A 17551-nucleotide genomic window follows, 5' to 3' on the forward strand; every position below is an offset into this window, starting at 1 on the left:
ACCTTCGTCCAATATATGGTCATACATTATATTCCATAAAAACGGTCCTAGTACCGAGCCCTGTGAAACCCCTCTTGCCATATCGATTGTTGCGTTTTTGTCCACCAATACAATTCTGTCCTTGAAGTAGTCCCCAATCAGATTTCTCAAGTACAGTGAAATTTCTCTCACTTCCATCTCTCTGATCAGGACTGACCAGGAGGCGCTGTTGAACGCGTTTCGAACGTCCAAAGTGATTAACGCGCACAATTTTTTGTTTTTCTGACTCGGTTGGTGGTTGCTTGTCTGTATTGCAATTTCTAAGACCCGCTTCATCGCCTTTCTCGTCGATATACCTTTTCTGAATCCATACTGTCTGTCTGAGAGCGGTTATTTTTCTTCCAACTCTTTCTCCAGACGGGCCTTAATTAGATGTTCGTAGAGTTTGGCCGCTGCGTTCAGGAGACAGATCGGCCTGTAAGATCCTAGCTGAATCATGTTTTTGTTTGGCTTGCTTATGAGAATTAGCTTCGCATCTTTTCAAGCTTTTGGAAATTCCTGGTTTTCTAGGAACTGGTTGTTGAGTGCCAGCCACAATTCCGGGTAATTTTCCACGCTGTATTTTACGGTTTCTGTGCATAAACCGTCCGGACCGGGCGACGCTACATTCTTCAGCTTGTTTACCGCAATTCGGAGTTCTTCTTCCGTGAACGGAGGGTATCGTACCGGAAACTGTTTGGTCGGCACATAACCCATTCCTCTGGAAAAAAGATGTGCTATTTCCATTTTCCTAGGGATCGTCAGTTCGTAGGGGTTTCCAGGTTTCAGAAATTGCATCACAATTCTGTACCCGTTCCCCCAGATGTCCTCTTCTAGATCGTTACACAGCTGACGCCATTTGGATCTTTTCTCCCTTGCAATCTCGTTTCCTAGTTTTTTTCTCGCGTCCTTATAGGTCTGCCATGATTCGTTTTTAGTTACGTCGACGCTGTCGTTTTTCACACTACTACGGTTCGCTCTATGGGCGCTTCTCCTCGCTTTGATGCATTGTCTCTTTAACTGCTCGATGCGATCCGTCCACCAGTATGGCAGGCTCAGAGCATTGGTTGCCGAATACTTTCCTTTTCCTTGCATTATGCCCAGAGCATTTTTCATCACTCTAGTGATCCCTTCTGCGGTGTTGATCGAGACACCATTCTTAGTTTTTATCGCAAGTGCTTCTCTGAATACATTCAAATAGTGTTCTTTGTACAACTTCTTGCGGTTCTCTGTTTGTTTTGTCTTGCTTCTAGTCACTGTACCGACTTAAAAACTGATGTGCAAGTGTGGCGAGCACGGCTAGTTGTCGCGTATTACTTGCCAATTTGTTGTGTGAGAGGCGAGTTTTGTCGTGACGAATGTGAGGTCAATCCACGATTTTTGTCTTCTTCTTTCGAAAGTTGGTCCTCCGTTATTTAATGCCACCATGTCGAAGCCCGCGCACAAACTCGACAAGACTCGTCCTCTGTTGTTCTCAACTTGGGCTCCCCACTCTAGCGATTTTGCATTAAAGTCCCCCATGAGTAGCCATTCGCCGGATTTACTGTTTATCTCTTGCTGTATCTCATCCATTTGTTTGAGATATTGTTGTTCGCTGTAATTTGGCGAAATATAACAAGCCATCAGTGTATAGTCTTCTGCCTCCAGAACTATTGCTCCTTCCCTCCTTTTAACTTTCGAGAACCTGGCCGTTTTGGTTTTGACCAGGATCGCGACGTCTTCCCTTAGATCTACAATCCACTTACTACTGTTCCTGATTAGGTTAGTTCAGGTTAGACATGATTAGGCTCGCCACAATCACGTTGTTATCTCGTTTTGCCGCCTCTAGGTATGCCGCATCGTGCGCCTTTTTTGAACGATCCGCATTTATCTGCAGGTATTTGTGTTTACTAAATGTTTTTGTTGTCATTACCGCCTTCGATTGACCTAAGATTGTGTAATGTCTGCGAACTCGTCTACACTATTACTACCGGTCTAACTTAATTAGATCTAACACTACTTAGAATATTTACAGTTACTTAAGCACTATTTTTCCTGACCACGTGTGTCGTTGTCGATTCCAGCTCGTTTTCTGATTCGGACGTGTTCCTGATGCTTTCGGCATATATGTCACCGCCATCGTCATTGTCGCTCCGATTTCGAACACCGTCGTGTTCTTTATTTGTATCATATACGCTTTTGGTTTGCCGTTCTTGCTGCCTCTGCTTGCTTTGTCGTTGTTGTTGCTTTTCGGTGTCTCTTTGTTGCTATATTCTTCTGTTCTGTTTGACTGCAAACAATGCTTCCTGGAACTGGGGGCATTTTCTGCTTCCAACGTGGTGGCCTCTACTTTTGCATAGTACGCAGACGCATTCTTCCTCCGATATCGTGCAGTTTCTGCTCACGTGTTTAGTTTTCCCGCAGCGATAACAGTTCTTGTGCCTGTCTGGGTTCTTGCATTTGGCGGTCAGTCAATCGTAAGTCCAGCAGCGAGCGTATCTATCCACATTCAAGTGTTCTTCTATTCTGCATCTTACCAAACCTACTCTTATGGTTTGGTCCGATACTAGCTCCTTGGCTATATTTTCTGGCAGACGAACCGTTATTGCTTGCTCTGACCTCGCGTATGGTCTCATTTCTCCAATCATCACTTCCGCTTCTGTCAATTGTTTCGAAAAACGGTCTAAGATGACTTCTAAGACTTCCTGTTTTGTTGCCGACGCGTCCATTCCTTTAATGACCACCGACACTCTATCACTTCTTTCCTTTAGAAGTCGGACATTTTCCTTTCCTAGATGCCTCTGTATATTCTTCCCCAGGGACTCTAATCCTGTCATAACTTTTTCTAGGGATATTATTAGGTTACCGTTGACGTTTGTTTTAATCGATTTGGTAAAACTTGGATATCACGGAAACCACTTAGAGCGTTACTTTTTTTTTCCCGTAATCTACTCGCTTAGTAGTTCACCAATATGTTTTTCTTTTGGTGCGGAAATGCTTTGTTCAAAAGTTTGCTTTTCCACATTTATTTCAATACTTGACTCTCTTACGGGACCGTGGAGCGAACAGGGGTGCTGGGTGGGATAAATAAAAATAAATTGAGGTAAGTTGAGGTAAATTTAGGTAAGTATATAGCAAAATAAACTTTGTTTTTTTAGATTAATCTATTTATTAACGGAAATCACCATATTCCAAACGAATTATATTTAATAAAGCTTCCATTGGGTCGATATTGATTTTCCGACAATAGCGACGCCAGAGTTCTTCACACAGAACATCAGCGAATTGACTTTCCGGTATAGATTGTCCTTTCAATTTTCGCTTCAATACGTTCCACTGAGATTCTATCCTTTGTGTATGTGTCCCATCCTCAGCAACAAACTCTTTGCTGTGATTTACCGTATGATGACTGTAGCCCAAATTCTTAAGGCCATCATACGCCTTCCAACAATCAGTCCACCTGGCGCACCCTTTTCAGAGCGTCCAGGTAGGTCTTTCCCTCCTCCCTGGCAACGAATATGACCTCCTCCTCTTTGGAGGTGGTCCTCTTCGCCCCACTTTCCCCGCTCCCAGGCTGATAGAAGCGGAGTGTCACTCCGCCTCCATCCGCCGCCAACTCACCCAGCTTTCGCAGCCTTGCCGGATCCGCCCCCTGTACCTGGGGGACGACCACCTTCGTCCTCCCCTCCCCCCGCGCAGTTTCCACCAACACCTTCAGCGTCTCGAAGACCGCCTCCGGTGTTAGTTCCCCGCACAGTTGGCGGTAGAAGACGAAGCGTTCCCTCGTCTCTGTGCTGCTCCCCTTGCGCATCCTACAGGACTGCACCAGGAAGGGCATCACCCCCGCCTCGTGGTCTTCCCCCATCTCTCCCAGCTCCGGTCACACCGCCAATGCCCGCTCCTTCAAGGGACTCTTCCCCTTGCCCACAATGACGCAGAGGTCACTCCGGTAACCCTCCGAAAAGGGGTCCCCGTGAGCAACCACCGTCTGCTTAAACAGACCCGCCTCCCATCGCTCCCGGATCGCCGCACGCAGCTTCCCGGACGCCACTAGGCTGCGGATGCGCTCACCCTGGTCTCTCACTCTCCTCTCCTCCTCTGTTTCAGTTTGGACAGAGCAATTGGTGGTCTTTGCCGCCGTCCTCCCCTCTCTTTCCAGAGCCCATACCCTCTTCTTCAGAGCCCTGTTCTCGCCCCGTAATCGCTCCAGTTCCTCTCCCCCTGTCTCCGCCGTGGTCGAGTGCTCTGAACGCGCCGCTCTTCGCAGCACACTCATCACACCCGCCACGGCATTGATAACATCCTGCCTGGGCCTGTATCCCTCCTTGAGGAGTCGATCGAGGTCCCCCACCCTCGCGATCGCCTCCTCCATCACCGTTCCTGCAAAAGAGAGAGAGAACCTCTCCTCTGCCCTCCTCCGCTTTCCCCGCTTCGGGGTACTCGCAGGTGGAGACATTTCCTCCGAGAAGACAAAGGAGAGTTCCTCCCTCATTGCCCCCTCACTCGCCCTCCTTACCTGCTCCTTTGTTTCCGGTCCAGTCCGTTTCCTTGCCCTTGTCCATCATTCCTCTCTCCTCCTTTGGGGGGGTTCGCTTGAGCTTGGAGCTCCTTGCGAACCCCTCCCTCAGCTCCATCCTTTCTAACCTGTCTGGCAGGCTGTTCTTGCGCAAGTGGCTTCGGCCCCCCCCAGAATCCTTGGGGCCTGCGCCGGCCACCGGGGCTTTCACCCGGTCGGAACCAGCGGCGGGATTAACACCCGCCTGAGGTACACGTTTTTTAAAGTCACTCATCATACTTATTTTTCCTTTTCAGGTTTCAACACATACGGACATCACACCATTCAGGTAAGTATTAGGTAAGTATAGGTTATTTAGGATAGGAATAGATTGGTAATTTGGATAATTTTTAGGATACTCCGAAGAGGCGGTTCATCACAAGGACAAGGTAAGTGGACAAATCGCACTTTGGGATTGAAATACAATTTCAGCTCGAGTACCGCAGGTTCGCCACGTCTGTGTTCACTGGATGAAGGTGAACCCCAACGGAGCCGCTCGGAATTGGTCTTCCATCCAGCCACGCATCCCTTCGGCGCGCACCCCACCTTAGGATTTGGGAGCTGTTTATAGTGGCCTCACCACGCGACCCCAGAGGATCCCCGCGCACCCAATCATCCGGGATGTTGACCACAAGCTGCAGCCCCCACCAAGACCCATCGGCTGTTTGCGGTTTGCTCCTTGGAAGGTGTTGGAAGAACAGGATACTCCGAGAGTTGGAATTTCAAAAGACAACAAGTGAGTTGGGAGAAGTTGCACTCTGTGAGGTAAGTACAATTTCAGCTAAGGTACCGCGCGCTCGCTAAGCCCGTATTCACAGTGTGGACCCCTTCGAGGCCGCTGAGGACTGGGCTTCCCCCCATCCTTGCATCTCTTGGGCGCGCGCCATGCCACGAGAATTGGGAGGTATTATAGTGGCCTCACCACTCAATCCCCGAAGGGATCCCCGTTCACCTAATCCACCCCGGCCCCGAAGACATCCTTGCCCCCGTTGCCGAAATCCATCAGCTGTTTACGGTTTGTTAAGCTGGTCCACGGCGGAAGTTTTCGTTCCGGACTTGCAGTTCTTAAGCTGAAGCCATCACTTATCACTCCCACTAACCAGTGACCTCGCAAGAAGTCCTGGCCGTTCCCCTATCCGCCACCCGGGGGACGCGCCCGATAGATTGCTCAATCCACGGGACTACAACTTACCTAGACTTACCTCAACTTACCTCAATTTATTTTTATTTATCCCGCCCAGCACCCCTGTTCGCTCCACGGTCCCGTAAGAGAGTCAAGTATTGAAATAAATGTGGAAAAGCAAACTTTTGAACAAAGCATTTCCGCACCAAAAAAAAAACATATTGGTGAACTACTAAGCGAGTAGATTACGGAAAAAAAAAACGCTCTAAATGGTTTCCGTGATATCCAAGTTTTACCCTCATGTACTATTGAGGTACTAAGTCAATCTGTTTACTGCGCATTCCAATGCCTTATCACTTCACCCGCAACGTGGGTGAGCGACCCTCGTAAGAGCCATAAAAAACAACCATAACGAAAATAAATTTCTCTTCCTCGGAAGCGTTCAGTGCGGCGTTGCCACTTACGTTTTTTTTCCGCTTAAGTTATTAATTAAGTTTTCAATTGCTTTTAGCAATGTTATTGTTGAATAATTTTAGGTTTTTTGTTACACGCCAAACAACCAAAATGTGTCAAGTACATTTTTCCACATTTTATTCAAATTTTAAACCTTATCATAGCTCTTTGGTTACCAACTTTGACATTTTTTTTGGAAAAACTATTAGGTTTTCGACCCCTCTTGTTTGTTCAAAATGATGTTCTTAATCACTGGTTAAATTTACAAAAGTTATTTCACTAACACCCTGTATACAGGGTGTCCTGAAAATCAATATCAAAAATGGTATCACGAAATTATTTGGGTTAAAACATTAAGATTTAGGTCAAAAGTTATTTGAAGAAAGTTTCTCGTTTAGATGCTATTGGCGGTCAAAGTTCTTGAAAAAAGACATACTTCTTGCTATATCTCAAGAATGCTTCAATGGATTTTAATGAATCCTATTGTGCATTTATTCATTAGTACAGGGATTATTTTCATGTAACATTCATGTCTTTTCGCAATGTGAAAGTGGTAAATTCTTAGCCATCTTCGTACAAAAATGATCAAAACTTTTTGTTAGGCAACTGCATCGTATCAGTTTTTTTTCTGATGATACATTAGCCCTTTCTCCAACTTTTCTGTCTCTTGGAAATTTCTCGTACGATTAACATTTCACGTCGAAAAAAATTATTTTCTTTTCTCATGCAGAACACCAACTTGCCATTCCTTCGATAATTATCGACACTTGTCGATGTGAACGCTGACGTCACTTATGGTAAATGTCATAAAAATTAATCAAGAGATTGAACTCATAAAAAAAAAACAATTTAAATGAACTATAAAACACGATAAATATGAAAAATTTAATAATTAACAAAATTATAGCAGATGTTCAAAGTGACCCCGATTTTCTTGAATGCATAATTGGACACTTCGTCGGAAATTAAATTGGACCCTTCTGTATATGTATACAGGGTGATTCACGTAACTATTTCATTAGAAACTTTTGTACTTGTAACTAATCTAAATTTTTCATATTTGGGAGTTAAACTAATATAGATAGACTCTACTTTTTTAAAATATTTTGAAGGTCATATCACTTCCGGTTATACCGGAAGTCAAGGTCAACTTCCTTATTTCAAATGGAACACCCAGTATATTTTTGCATTTTTGGAATCTAGGGATTAAGCTGATTAAATTCTTATTAGGTACTCCTATACTTAAACCTAACCGTTTCAAAGATATTTTGGTTTAAAAGAAAAATCTGTCTAAAACACCATTTCTATAAAATTTGAAATTCTCAGCTATTATTGAAGCTGGCTTTACGAAAATTTGCTGACATGTTAACTAGATATGATAGATTAGGTTAATGTGAAAAGTTTTTATAAATATCATACTGGGTGTGCAAAAAAAATGTCATATTTAAAGAACTTTGATAGCAAAAAAGTCGCTTATTTCAAATGGAACACCCCATATATTTTTATATGTTTGGAATCTAAATTTAATTCTGAATCGATTACTATTAAGCATCCCTATACCTAAAATGAACGCTTTTGCTATAATTTGCGATTTTTTAATTATTTTATTATTTTAATAATTTTATTAAAATTGACAATTACATTAACGCATTTTACCGGAAGCAGCCATGTTCTTTTCAAAGCCAACTATGATACTTAGAATTATTAGTGTACAATATTAAAAAATTGCAAATTATAGCAAAAGCGTTCATTTTAGGTATAGGGATGCTTAATAGTAATCGATTCAGAATTAAATTTAGATTCCAAACATATAAAAATATATGGGGTGTTCCATTTGAAATAAGCGACTTTTTTGCTATCAAAGTTCTTTAAATATGACTTTTTTTTTTTGACACCCTGTATGATATTTATAAAAACTTTTCACATTAACCTAATCTATCATATCTAGTTAACATGTCAGCAAATTTTCGTAAAGCCAGCTTCAATAATAGCTGAGAATTTTAAATTTTATAGAAATGGTGTTTTAGACAGATTTTTCTTTTAAACCGAAATATCTTTGAAACGGTTAGATTTAAGTATAGGAGTACCTAATAAGAATTTAATCAGCTTAATCCCTAGATTCCAAAAATGCAAAAATATACTTGGTGTTCCATTTGAAATAAGGAAGTTGACCTTGACTTCCGGTATAACCGGAAGTGATATGACCTTCAAAATATTTTAAAAAAGTAGAGTCTATCTGTATTAGTTCAACTCCCAAATATGAAAAATTTAGATTAGTTACAAGTACAAAAGTTTCTAATGAAACAGTTACGTGAATCACCCTGTATATACATGCATGCTATATATGTATGCTGTATATAGGGTGTCCCAAAAGTAGTGGGACAAAGAGAAACGGCAGATTCCTAACATCAAAATATTAAGATCCAGCGTAATTGTTGTATTCCGAAAGTTAATATTAACAGAGATACAGGGTGTTAAAGTTTAAAGTTTATTTTTGATTTTTTTTCATATCTTTAACATCTTTTGACTTATGGTACTAAAATTTGGTGTACGGGGGTTTTCGGACTTGGGAAACTGGTTAGAACTGTCGGTTTCATTGTCGCTAATAGGGGGCGGTACTTTAAAATGTCTTGGCTAGTTAAAACGGCTCTAATTTTTTTCTACGTAACTCCAGTAGCCCCATTAATTAAAATTATTATTCTGTTTAAAATTCTAAACAAAAAAGATATACTTATTAGAAATCTCAAAATTTGACCGTTTTCGAGATATTTGGCACTTTAATAACATTCATAATGTAATAATGGTATGTGCGCTACGACTTAATTAATACCCAGATAATTTAAAGACAAGTTTTTTTATTATAGCTTACAATTGTTCTACATGGCCACAATTAACCTCGATGCATTTTGAGATTCGTTTCATGAACGACTGCCTGATTTTATAGAGAAACCCTTCATTCTTTAATAAGTCAGCTGCATTAACAATTCTTGCCCATAATTGATGGCGGTCATTGATTGTTTCGTTGTAAACAATTGCTTTCATGTAGCCCCAAATACAAAAATCCAACGGATTCAAATCCGGACTTCGAGGAGGCCATGAAAGTGGACCGCCTCATCCTATCCATCGTCTTGGAAAGCGCGTATTAAGATAATTCCTCACTTGGACAGAAAAGTGTGCTGGAGCTCCGTCCTGCATAAAATACATGTTTTGCCGCACATTCAAAGGTACATCTTCTAAAAGACCATCAAGTTGATTTTGAAGGAAATTTAAGTAAGAATTTCCATTAAGATTAGGTGGTAATTCATAGGGACCCACGATATGGTTTCCAATAACTCCACACCAAACATTTATTTTAAATTCGTATTGGAAATGCCGTTCGGTGGTCAAATTTGGGTTTTCGATGTTACAAGCATGCATATTTCGGAAGTTGAAGATACCGCGTCGGGTAAAAGTGGCTTCATCGGTAAAGAGAACATTTACAGAGATTATTTACAAATAAGGGGTCCCTATTTTGTTAGTTCCGGAAAAAATAGGATAACTCAAGTCTGCGTGGAAGATCAGCTGGTAGCAAATTCTGTACAGGTGTAAAATGGTATGGATAGAGACCATTGTCATGAAATATTCGAACTATCGATGATTTACTAACTCCGGTTTCTGCCTCTAATTGCCTCGAACTTATTTTAGGGTTTCCCGCTACTCGAAATAAAATTTCTTCCTCTCGTTCTGGGGTAATAACTTTTGGCCGACCCGTAGTATCTCGTTTGGGTTGCAGTGATCCAGTCTCACCCAACCGATCATAAATACTTTAAAATAATTTATGATTGGGCTGCCTTCTATTTGGATAAATTTCAAAATACCTGTGACAAGCTTTTCGTCCATTGAAGTTTGTTTGAGCATAACAACACACCATATCTCGCATCTCTGCAGTTGAAAATAGATTATGTCTCGGCATAATGTGCAATACGTTACAACTAACAGAAAAACTTCAATTTCAGTAAATTTTGAAGAAAAAATTAATAGCAATTTTGACAACCTACTACTTTGTCACTGACAAACAGGTATTCAGTTTAAAAATGGCGCCCATGTAAATTTACTTCGTTTGACTTCGCCAATTTTCGGCTCTATCTAAGAATACATACAAGAATACGAACATTTATGAGGTATTAATCTAGGGAATATCTCGAAAACGGTCAAATTTTCAGACTTCTAATAAGTATACCTTTTTTGTTTAGAATTTTAAACAGAATAATAATTTTTATTAATGGGGCTACTGGAGCTACGTAGAAAAAAATTAGAGCCGTTTTAACTAACCAAGACGTTTTAAAGTGGCGCCCCCTATTAGCGACAATGAAACCGACAGTTCTAACCAGTTTCCCAAGTCGAAAAACCTCCGTATACCAAATTTCAGTACCATAAATAAAAAAATGTTTAAGATACGAAAAAAAATCAAAAATAAAATTTAAACTTTAACACCCTGTATCTCTGTTAATATTAACTTTCGGAATAAAACAATTGCGCTGGATCTTAATATTTTGATGTCAGGAATCTGCCGTTCCTCTTTGTTCTATTACTTATGGGACACCGTCGTATTCGGCGATATACTGTACGCATACCAACCCTATTTCCATGTTCTTCAAACCATTGATTTGCAATAGCTCGACTGCTGCTAAATCGATCTCTAAGAGCCAAAAGTTGCAATCGACGACCTTCGCGTTCTGTGGTTCTTCTAAGTCGCCCAGTGCCTCTGGCTCTGTGCCCACGGCCTTCCTGAGTCCACGCCTGGTAACACCGCACTATGGTTTCTAAGGATCTGTTAGTTCTTCTAGACACTTCTCTGACCGACGGACCTACTTCGCGCAACCCAACAATCCGCCCCCTCTCAAGATAGAGGACACCAAAATATGACGATTGGACGCAACATGCCTTATATCAATATGCGCGTTTCAGAGTTACAGGGTGTTAAAAGTTAAAATTTTATTTTAAAATTCCTTAACAACTTTTTGTGTTTTCATAGCATCAACACCAAAATCGGTGTACTTAGGTTTTGTAAGATGCCAAATAAGGATTTTGATCTAATTTTTACGAAATGTCTAGAGGGCGCTAGTTACAACCCACCGCTTCGATATATTTGGTCATATTTTTTTATGAGTGCAACTAAGGTCAAATTTTATTCAATATATTGAAAGAGCGTTTATTTTTACGCAAAAAAGGTATTCTTATTCAATCCCGATATCTCTTTTCGTTTACGAGATTTTTACCAATAAGCTAATTCGTGTCGTGCCATTTCAAATCCTCAAAAAGGGAGGTGGCTGTGATTCACTTGCATAGCAACGCATTACTTAGCCATTGTTACTTTAACTTGTCAAAGTAATTAGACTCTTTTCTTGTCATTTGCTCTTTTGAAGTAAAAAATAGTAATTTAAAAGTAAAAATGCCAAGGCATAATGACTTTTCCTTTAGTGAGATGCGCGATATGATTTGTGTTTTTGCTCAATTGCATTTTAACGGTCGTGCTGCAGCGCGTAGTTATTTTGAATTATATCCCAACCGACAACAACCCAATCACAAATTATTCAGAAACTTGTACAAGTTACCTGTTGAACAGGAAGAAGAAGTTTTAGTACGAATTGCTGAAAATAAAACATTAAGTACACGCCGGTTAAGTGCAACGATGGGAATGAGTCAATCGTCTGTCTGGAGAATTTTACATAAAGAAAAATTCCATCCATATCATTTTACACCTGTTCAAAATTTGCTCGCTGAAGACCGTTCTGCTCGTTTAAGATTTGCTCGATTTTTGCAAGAGAAACAAAACGAAGATCCAAATTTTTTGAACAAAATTTTATTTACTGACGAGGCAACTTTCACACATTGACAACCGAACAGAATTTTGCATGTGGGTGTTAGATAAAGTGGCAGAAAATGAAAACTTTTTCGATGAAGTTCTATTTAGTGATGAATGTATTTTCCATAACAATGGTCTTGTAAATAGATCCAACTTTCATTACTATTCTGATTCGAATCCTCATGAATACAGAGTCATGAGAAATCAGAATAGATGGTCTGTTAATGTGTGGGGTGGAATACTGGGCCCATATTTAATTGGACCGTATTTTTTTGAAGGACCTTTAAATAGTGTGATGTTTCTAAATTTCCTTTTACACCAATTTCCAGTATTATTAGAAAAAGTCCCTTTAACTATTAGAACCACCATGTGGCTTCAATTGGATGGAGCTCCGCCTCATTATCATCGCGAGGTTCGGCAATTTTTAAATGCCAACTTTAAAAAAAGGTGGATTGGAAGAAATGGATTTCAAAATTGGCCCCCCAGATCCCCGGACTTAACTCCACTAGATTTCTTTTTGTGGGGATACATAAAAGGAATTGTCTACAATACGCTTCCGACAACTTCACAGGATATGAAAACACGTATAAGACACGTTTGAAACTGTTACTCCGCAAATGCTTTCCAGAGTTAGTAGTGGTTTTAAAAAAAGAATTTGTAAGTGCCTAGAAATGGACGGTAGACATTTCGAACATCTATTATAAATATTTTTTTCTGTTTTATGTGATTTAGAACTTTGAACTAAATAACACCAAATGGCGCAAAGAACAATTATTTAGCGTATTCTGTAAAAACGCGAAGACTTAGTTATGAATACCCTAATACCATTCGATAGGTAATTAAAAATTATATATCCTGGTAAATTAAAAAATATAGCGTTGTATTTAAATTAATAAAGTTATAGCCACTTAAAGTTCTTATTTGATTAGTTTTAATTTTTGCACATCCTGTATAAAATGGCAAGTTTATCATGATTGGAATATAAAATATGATCTATTGTTACACTACACTGTAAATTGCACTTGTATAACTTAAATACTTCTTAAGTGTTTAAAACATGAAAATTAGGTCAAATTTTGATAAAATTCAAATTATTTAAAAAACCTTAAGTTTTAGGTATAGTAAACCTTATTAAAACAGACACTTATTTTGATCGGAGAATCCAAAAATGCAATAATATACAGAGGGTTCCATTTAAAAAAACACAACTTTGATACTTTTAGGGCTTTTGGGACACCTTGTATAATATGAAAATAATTTTAAAAAGTAGCCATAATAGATCCCCATATAGCCAAAAAGTGAAACCTTTTGAAAGCCTCGTATTTTAGCCACAATATTCCGCGTCGTATAGCGTGAATAACCCTGTATATATGTCGGGATAATATTAGAGACGTTTTCCATGTTTAACGTTATAATAATTTTAGGAAAGCAAAAATAGAAAGGCAAACTAACGAATTCACTACTACTCGACCGCCCTTCTGCCCTTCTATCTCTTAACTGCTGTTCTTTTTCTCGTCTTAACTTTCCCTGATCGGGTGGTCCTTAAGACCCAAGGGGAGTACCTGCTAGTCCCGGTTTCTCGTGGACAAATCCCATACGTGGGCTCTTAATTATGTCGGTAGTAGTGACTTCGTTTGACAATGCTTTATCTTCAAGATGGCTTTGTCAGCCTGCCTCTCATCTATTATCGGTTCTAATGGTACAATTCTAACTTAAGAGCTAATAAATCTCCGACATATATATATATATATATATATATATATATATATATATATATATATATGTCGGAGTATATACAGGGTGATTCACGTAACTGTTTCATTAGAAACTTTTGTACTTGTAACTAATCTAAATTTTTCATATTTGGGAGTTAAACTAATATAGATAGACTCTACTTTTTTAAAATATTTTATTTATTTTAAAAATATTATATATTATTATTTAAAACTCCCCCCCCAATAACGGAGGTATAATGTTAAGGGTATTAATCGTTACAATATAAAAATATAATTTAATTATGATTAATAATTTATACATTAGCAAAACGTACGGTTTTATCTTTCTTCTTTGTATGGTGATGGATGATTGGTTGGTTGATAAGAGAATCGAATTGATTATTATTTTTTAGAGTATTTTGTGAATAGTTACTTTTTGTCAAATTAGTTTATTTAAGTAGTTGTCAAGATTAAAATAAAAGGGTTCCTTACAACATTCGCGATCATCAACATCTTTTAACCACACAAGGACAATTGGTGACCCCGATTCCGAACTCAACGCATCAACCCTCTAGAACACAAGCTATCTCATCCAATCATGCCACGTTCTAGAACCATTCAGCCAGAAGCTAACATCATCGAACCCTCTGTAGACCAAGAAGCTCGAATCTTCATTAAAGCTCCACCATTTAGTAGAACAGATCCAGAATTGTGGTTTTCTCAATTGGAATCACAATTTTTTATCAATGGAGTGACTTCAGACGACTTGAAATTCCACACTACTATCGGAATTATGGACACAGAAAGTTTGATTTGTGTTAGAGATCTAATTATTAAACCTCCCATGAACAACAAGTTCCAAACCCTTCGTCAAAAGGTATTGGATGCCCTCGTAGAATCACAAGAAAAAAAGTATAAGAAACTTTTTTCGCAACTTCAACTTGGAGACAAAAAGCCTTCCATACTTCTATCTGAAATGAACAGTTTGGGAGGCTCTTCACTTCAAGAAGAGATGTTGAAAACCCTTTGGATGCAGAGATTACCTCACAATATGCAGACCATTTTAACGGCATGTTCCTTGCCATTATCAGAAGTGGCGAATATAGCAGATAAAATTGCTGATATAGAGTTTTCCCAAGTTTCCCAAATCAAATCAGAGATATGCACAAGCAGTCCCACAGAAATCAACAAAAATACATCTTCAGAAGAATTCAAACACATCACTAAACGTTTGGATAAATTAGAGAGGCAAATCAGATCCCATTCGAAATTAAGATCTTCTAAATTTCGACGCAATTCACCCAGCAGAGATCGTCAAAATTCTTCATGGTGCTGGTACCATCAAAATTACCAAGAAAAAGCTCGCAAGTGTGTGTCTCCTTGTGACTACAAGAAGGAAAACTAACGATCGCGTCGTCGTGGGCAGCAGACGGCGCGGGTACAAAGGACTGCCAAGTGAAGATCTCCACGAACACCAACGAAGATAGACAAAAAAACATTAATATAATTAGTCACAGGTTAGTTATCAAAGACCCTTTAACTGGTATTCATTTCCTTATAGATACTGGTTCTGATGTTTCGTTGTTACCCAAATCTTTTCAAATACAACAAAATCAATCTCAATACACCTTATTTGCGGCCAACAACACATGTATTTCCACCTTCGGGACCAAGACTCTTACAGTTAGTTTAGGTCTCCGAAGAACGTTTACATGGAAAATTAAAAATTAAAATTTTGAAGATCATATCACTTCCGGTTATACCGGAAGTCAAGGTCAACTTCCTTATTTCAAATGGAATACCCAGTATATTTTTACATTTTTGGAATCTAGGGATTAAGCTGATTAAATTCTTATTAGGTACTCCTATACCTAAACCTAACCGTTTCAAAGATATTTTGATTTCAAAGAAAAATCTGTCTAAAACACCATTTCTATAAAATTTAAAATTCTCAGCTATTATTGAAGCTGGCTTTACGAAAATTTGCTGACATGTTAACTTGATATGATAGATTAGGTTAATGTGAAAAGTTTATATAAATATCATACAGGGTGTCCAAAAAAACATGTCATATTTAAAGAACTTTGATAGCAAAAAAGTCGTTTATTTCAAATGGAACACCCCATATATTTTTATATGTTTGGAATCTAAATTTAATTCTGAATCGATTACTATTAAGCAACCCTATACCTAAAATTAACGCTTTTGCTCTAATTTGCGATTTTTTAATATTGTACACTAATAATTCTAAGTATCTTAGTTGACTTTGAAAAGAACATGGCTGCTTCCTATAAAATGCGTTAATGTAATTGTCAATTTAATAAGTTCGCTCAACAGTTTAGAATCATGAACTTTAATAATACTTATTCAAATAATGATATTTTAAATTTATTCTTTATTCATGGAGAGTGTAACAAAGTTTTGGAGAGAACTTGCTGTACATTCAACGAAAGATATCCGCATCTTCCGAAATCATAAAGAACAAATTTAGGATATTGGAATCAAATTTTTTAAGACATGAAAAAGTCGAAACTAAAAAGTCTTATTCTAGACCCATAATAAATAAAAAAATAATAAATCAAAACAAAGAAAATTAAATTAAAATAAATGTTCAATATGACCTCCATTATCTTCTAAACATTTCAAAATTCTTTTTTTAACTTCATGTTGTGTCACTTTATTAATTGTAATAAGGCGAAGGTCTTCAAAAGCTTGTCGAATTCTATCACAAAAATGTTGTTTGCTTTCTATGGAAACTTCATAAACCCGAGATTTTATATGATTCCATAAAAAGAAATCTAGGGGCGTCAAGTCGGGTGACCTTGGTGGCCATTTCCATGGCCCGTTACATCCGATCCACCGGTCTTCAAATGTCCGATTCATCTCTTCATAAACTTCATGGGAAGAGTGAGCCGGTGCACCGTCCATTTGGTACCAAACAGTCTGTAGCATATTAAGAGGTAAAGTGTCTAAAAAATCGGAGATAATACCTCTCAATATATCTAAATATTTTGAAGTGTTTAAATTTTCATTGTAAATAAAATATCTTGCTTCATTATTCATAATCATGGCAAACACGTTAACACTAAAACTATCTTGATGACGGGCCTCTTTGAATATTTGAGGATTTTTTTCTGCCCAATAATGAAGATTTCTTCTGTTTATAAGCCCCCCTTTTGTGAATTTTGCTTCATCTGTCCATATAATATTTGACAAAAATGATGAATCTTCCTGAATATGAACAAGCATAAATTCACAAAATTTACTTCTTCTAACTTTGTCTCCCGGTTTAAATGACTGTATAATTTTATAAGAATAAGAACGCATTCTATGTTTCTTTAGAATCCTCTGAATTGATGAATATGATAAATCTGTAAAAATCATTAGTTGAAGATAAACAATTGCCATCATTAATAACAATAAAAATACAAACTTAAATCATTAGAAGCAGTTCGAATAGAAAAATTCGGATTTGCATTAAAATATCCTAAAACAGTGATTTCATTGTCTTCGCTATTTATTATGGGTCGAGAATAAGACTTTTTAGTTTCGACTTTTCCATGTCTTAAAAAATTTGATTCCAATATCCTAAATTTGTTCTTTGTGATTTTCGGAAGATGCGGATATCGTTCGTTGAATGTACGGCAAGTTCTCTCCAAAACTTTGTTACACTCTCCATGAATAAAGAATAAATTTAAAATATCATTATTTGAATAAGTATTATTAAAGTTCATGATTCTAAACTGTTGAGCGAACTTATTAAATTGACAATTACATTAACGCATTTTATAGGAAGCAGCCATGTTCTTTTCAAAGCCAACTAAGATACTTAGAATTATTAGTGTATGTCGGAATAGCGTTTG

General features: G+C 38.2%; 1 pseudogene; it reads right to left on the minus strand.

Annotated features, from left to right (window-relative positions):
* Nucleotides 1–3877: 3877 nt before the first annotated feature.
* LOC136413684 (uncharacterized) lies at nt 3878–10080 on the minus strand (annotated as a pseudogene).
* Nucleotides 10081–17551: the final 7471 nt, after the last annotated feature.

This window comes from Euwallacea similis, chromosome 15, assembly GCF_039881205.1.
Source record: "Euwallacea similis isolate ESF13 chromosome 15, ESF131.1, whole genome shotgun sequence".
Classification (NCBI taxonomy): Eukaryota; Metazoa; Arthropoda; class Insecta; order Coleoptera; family Curculionidae; genus Euwallacea; species Euwallacea similis.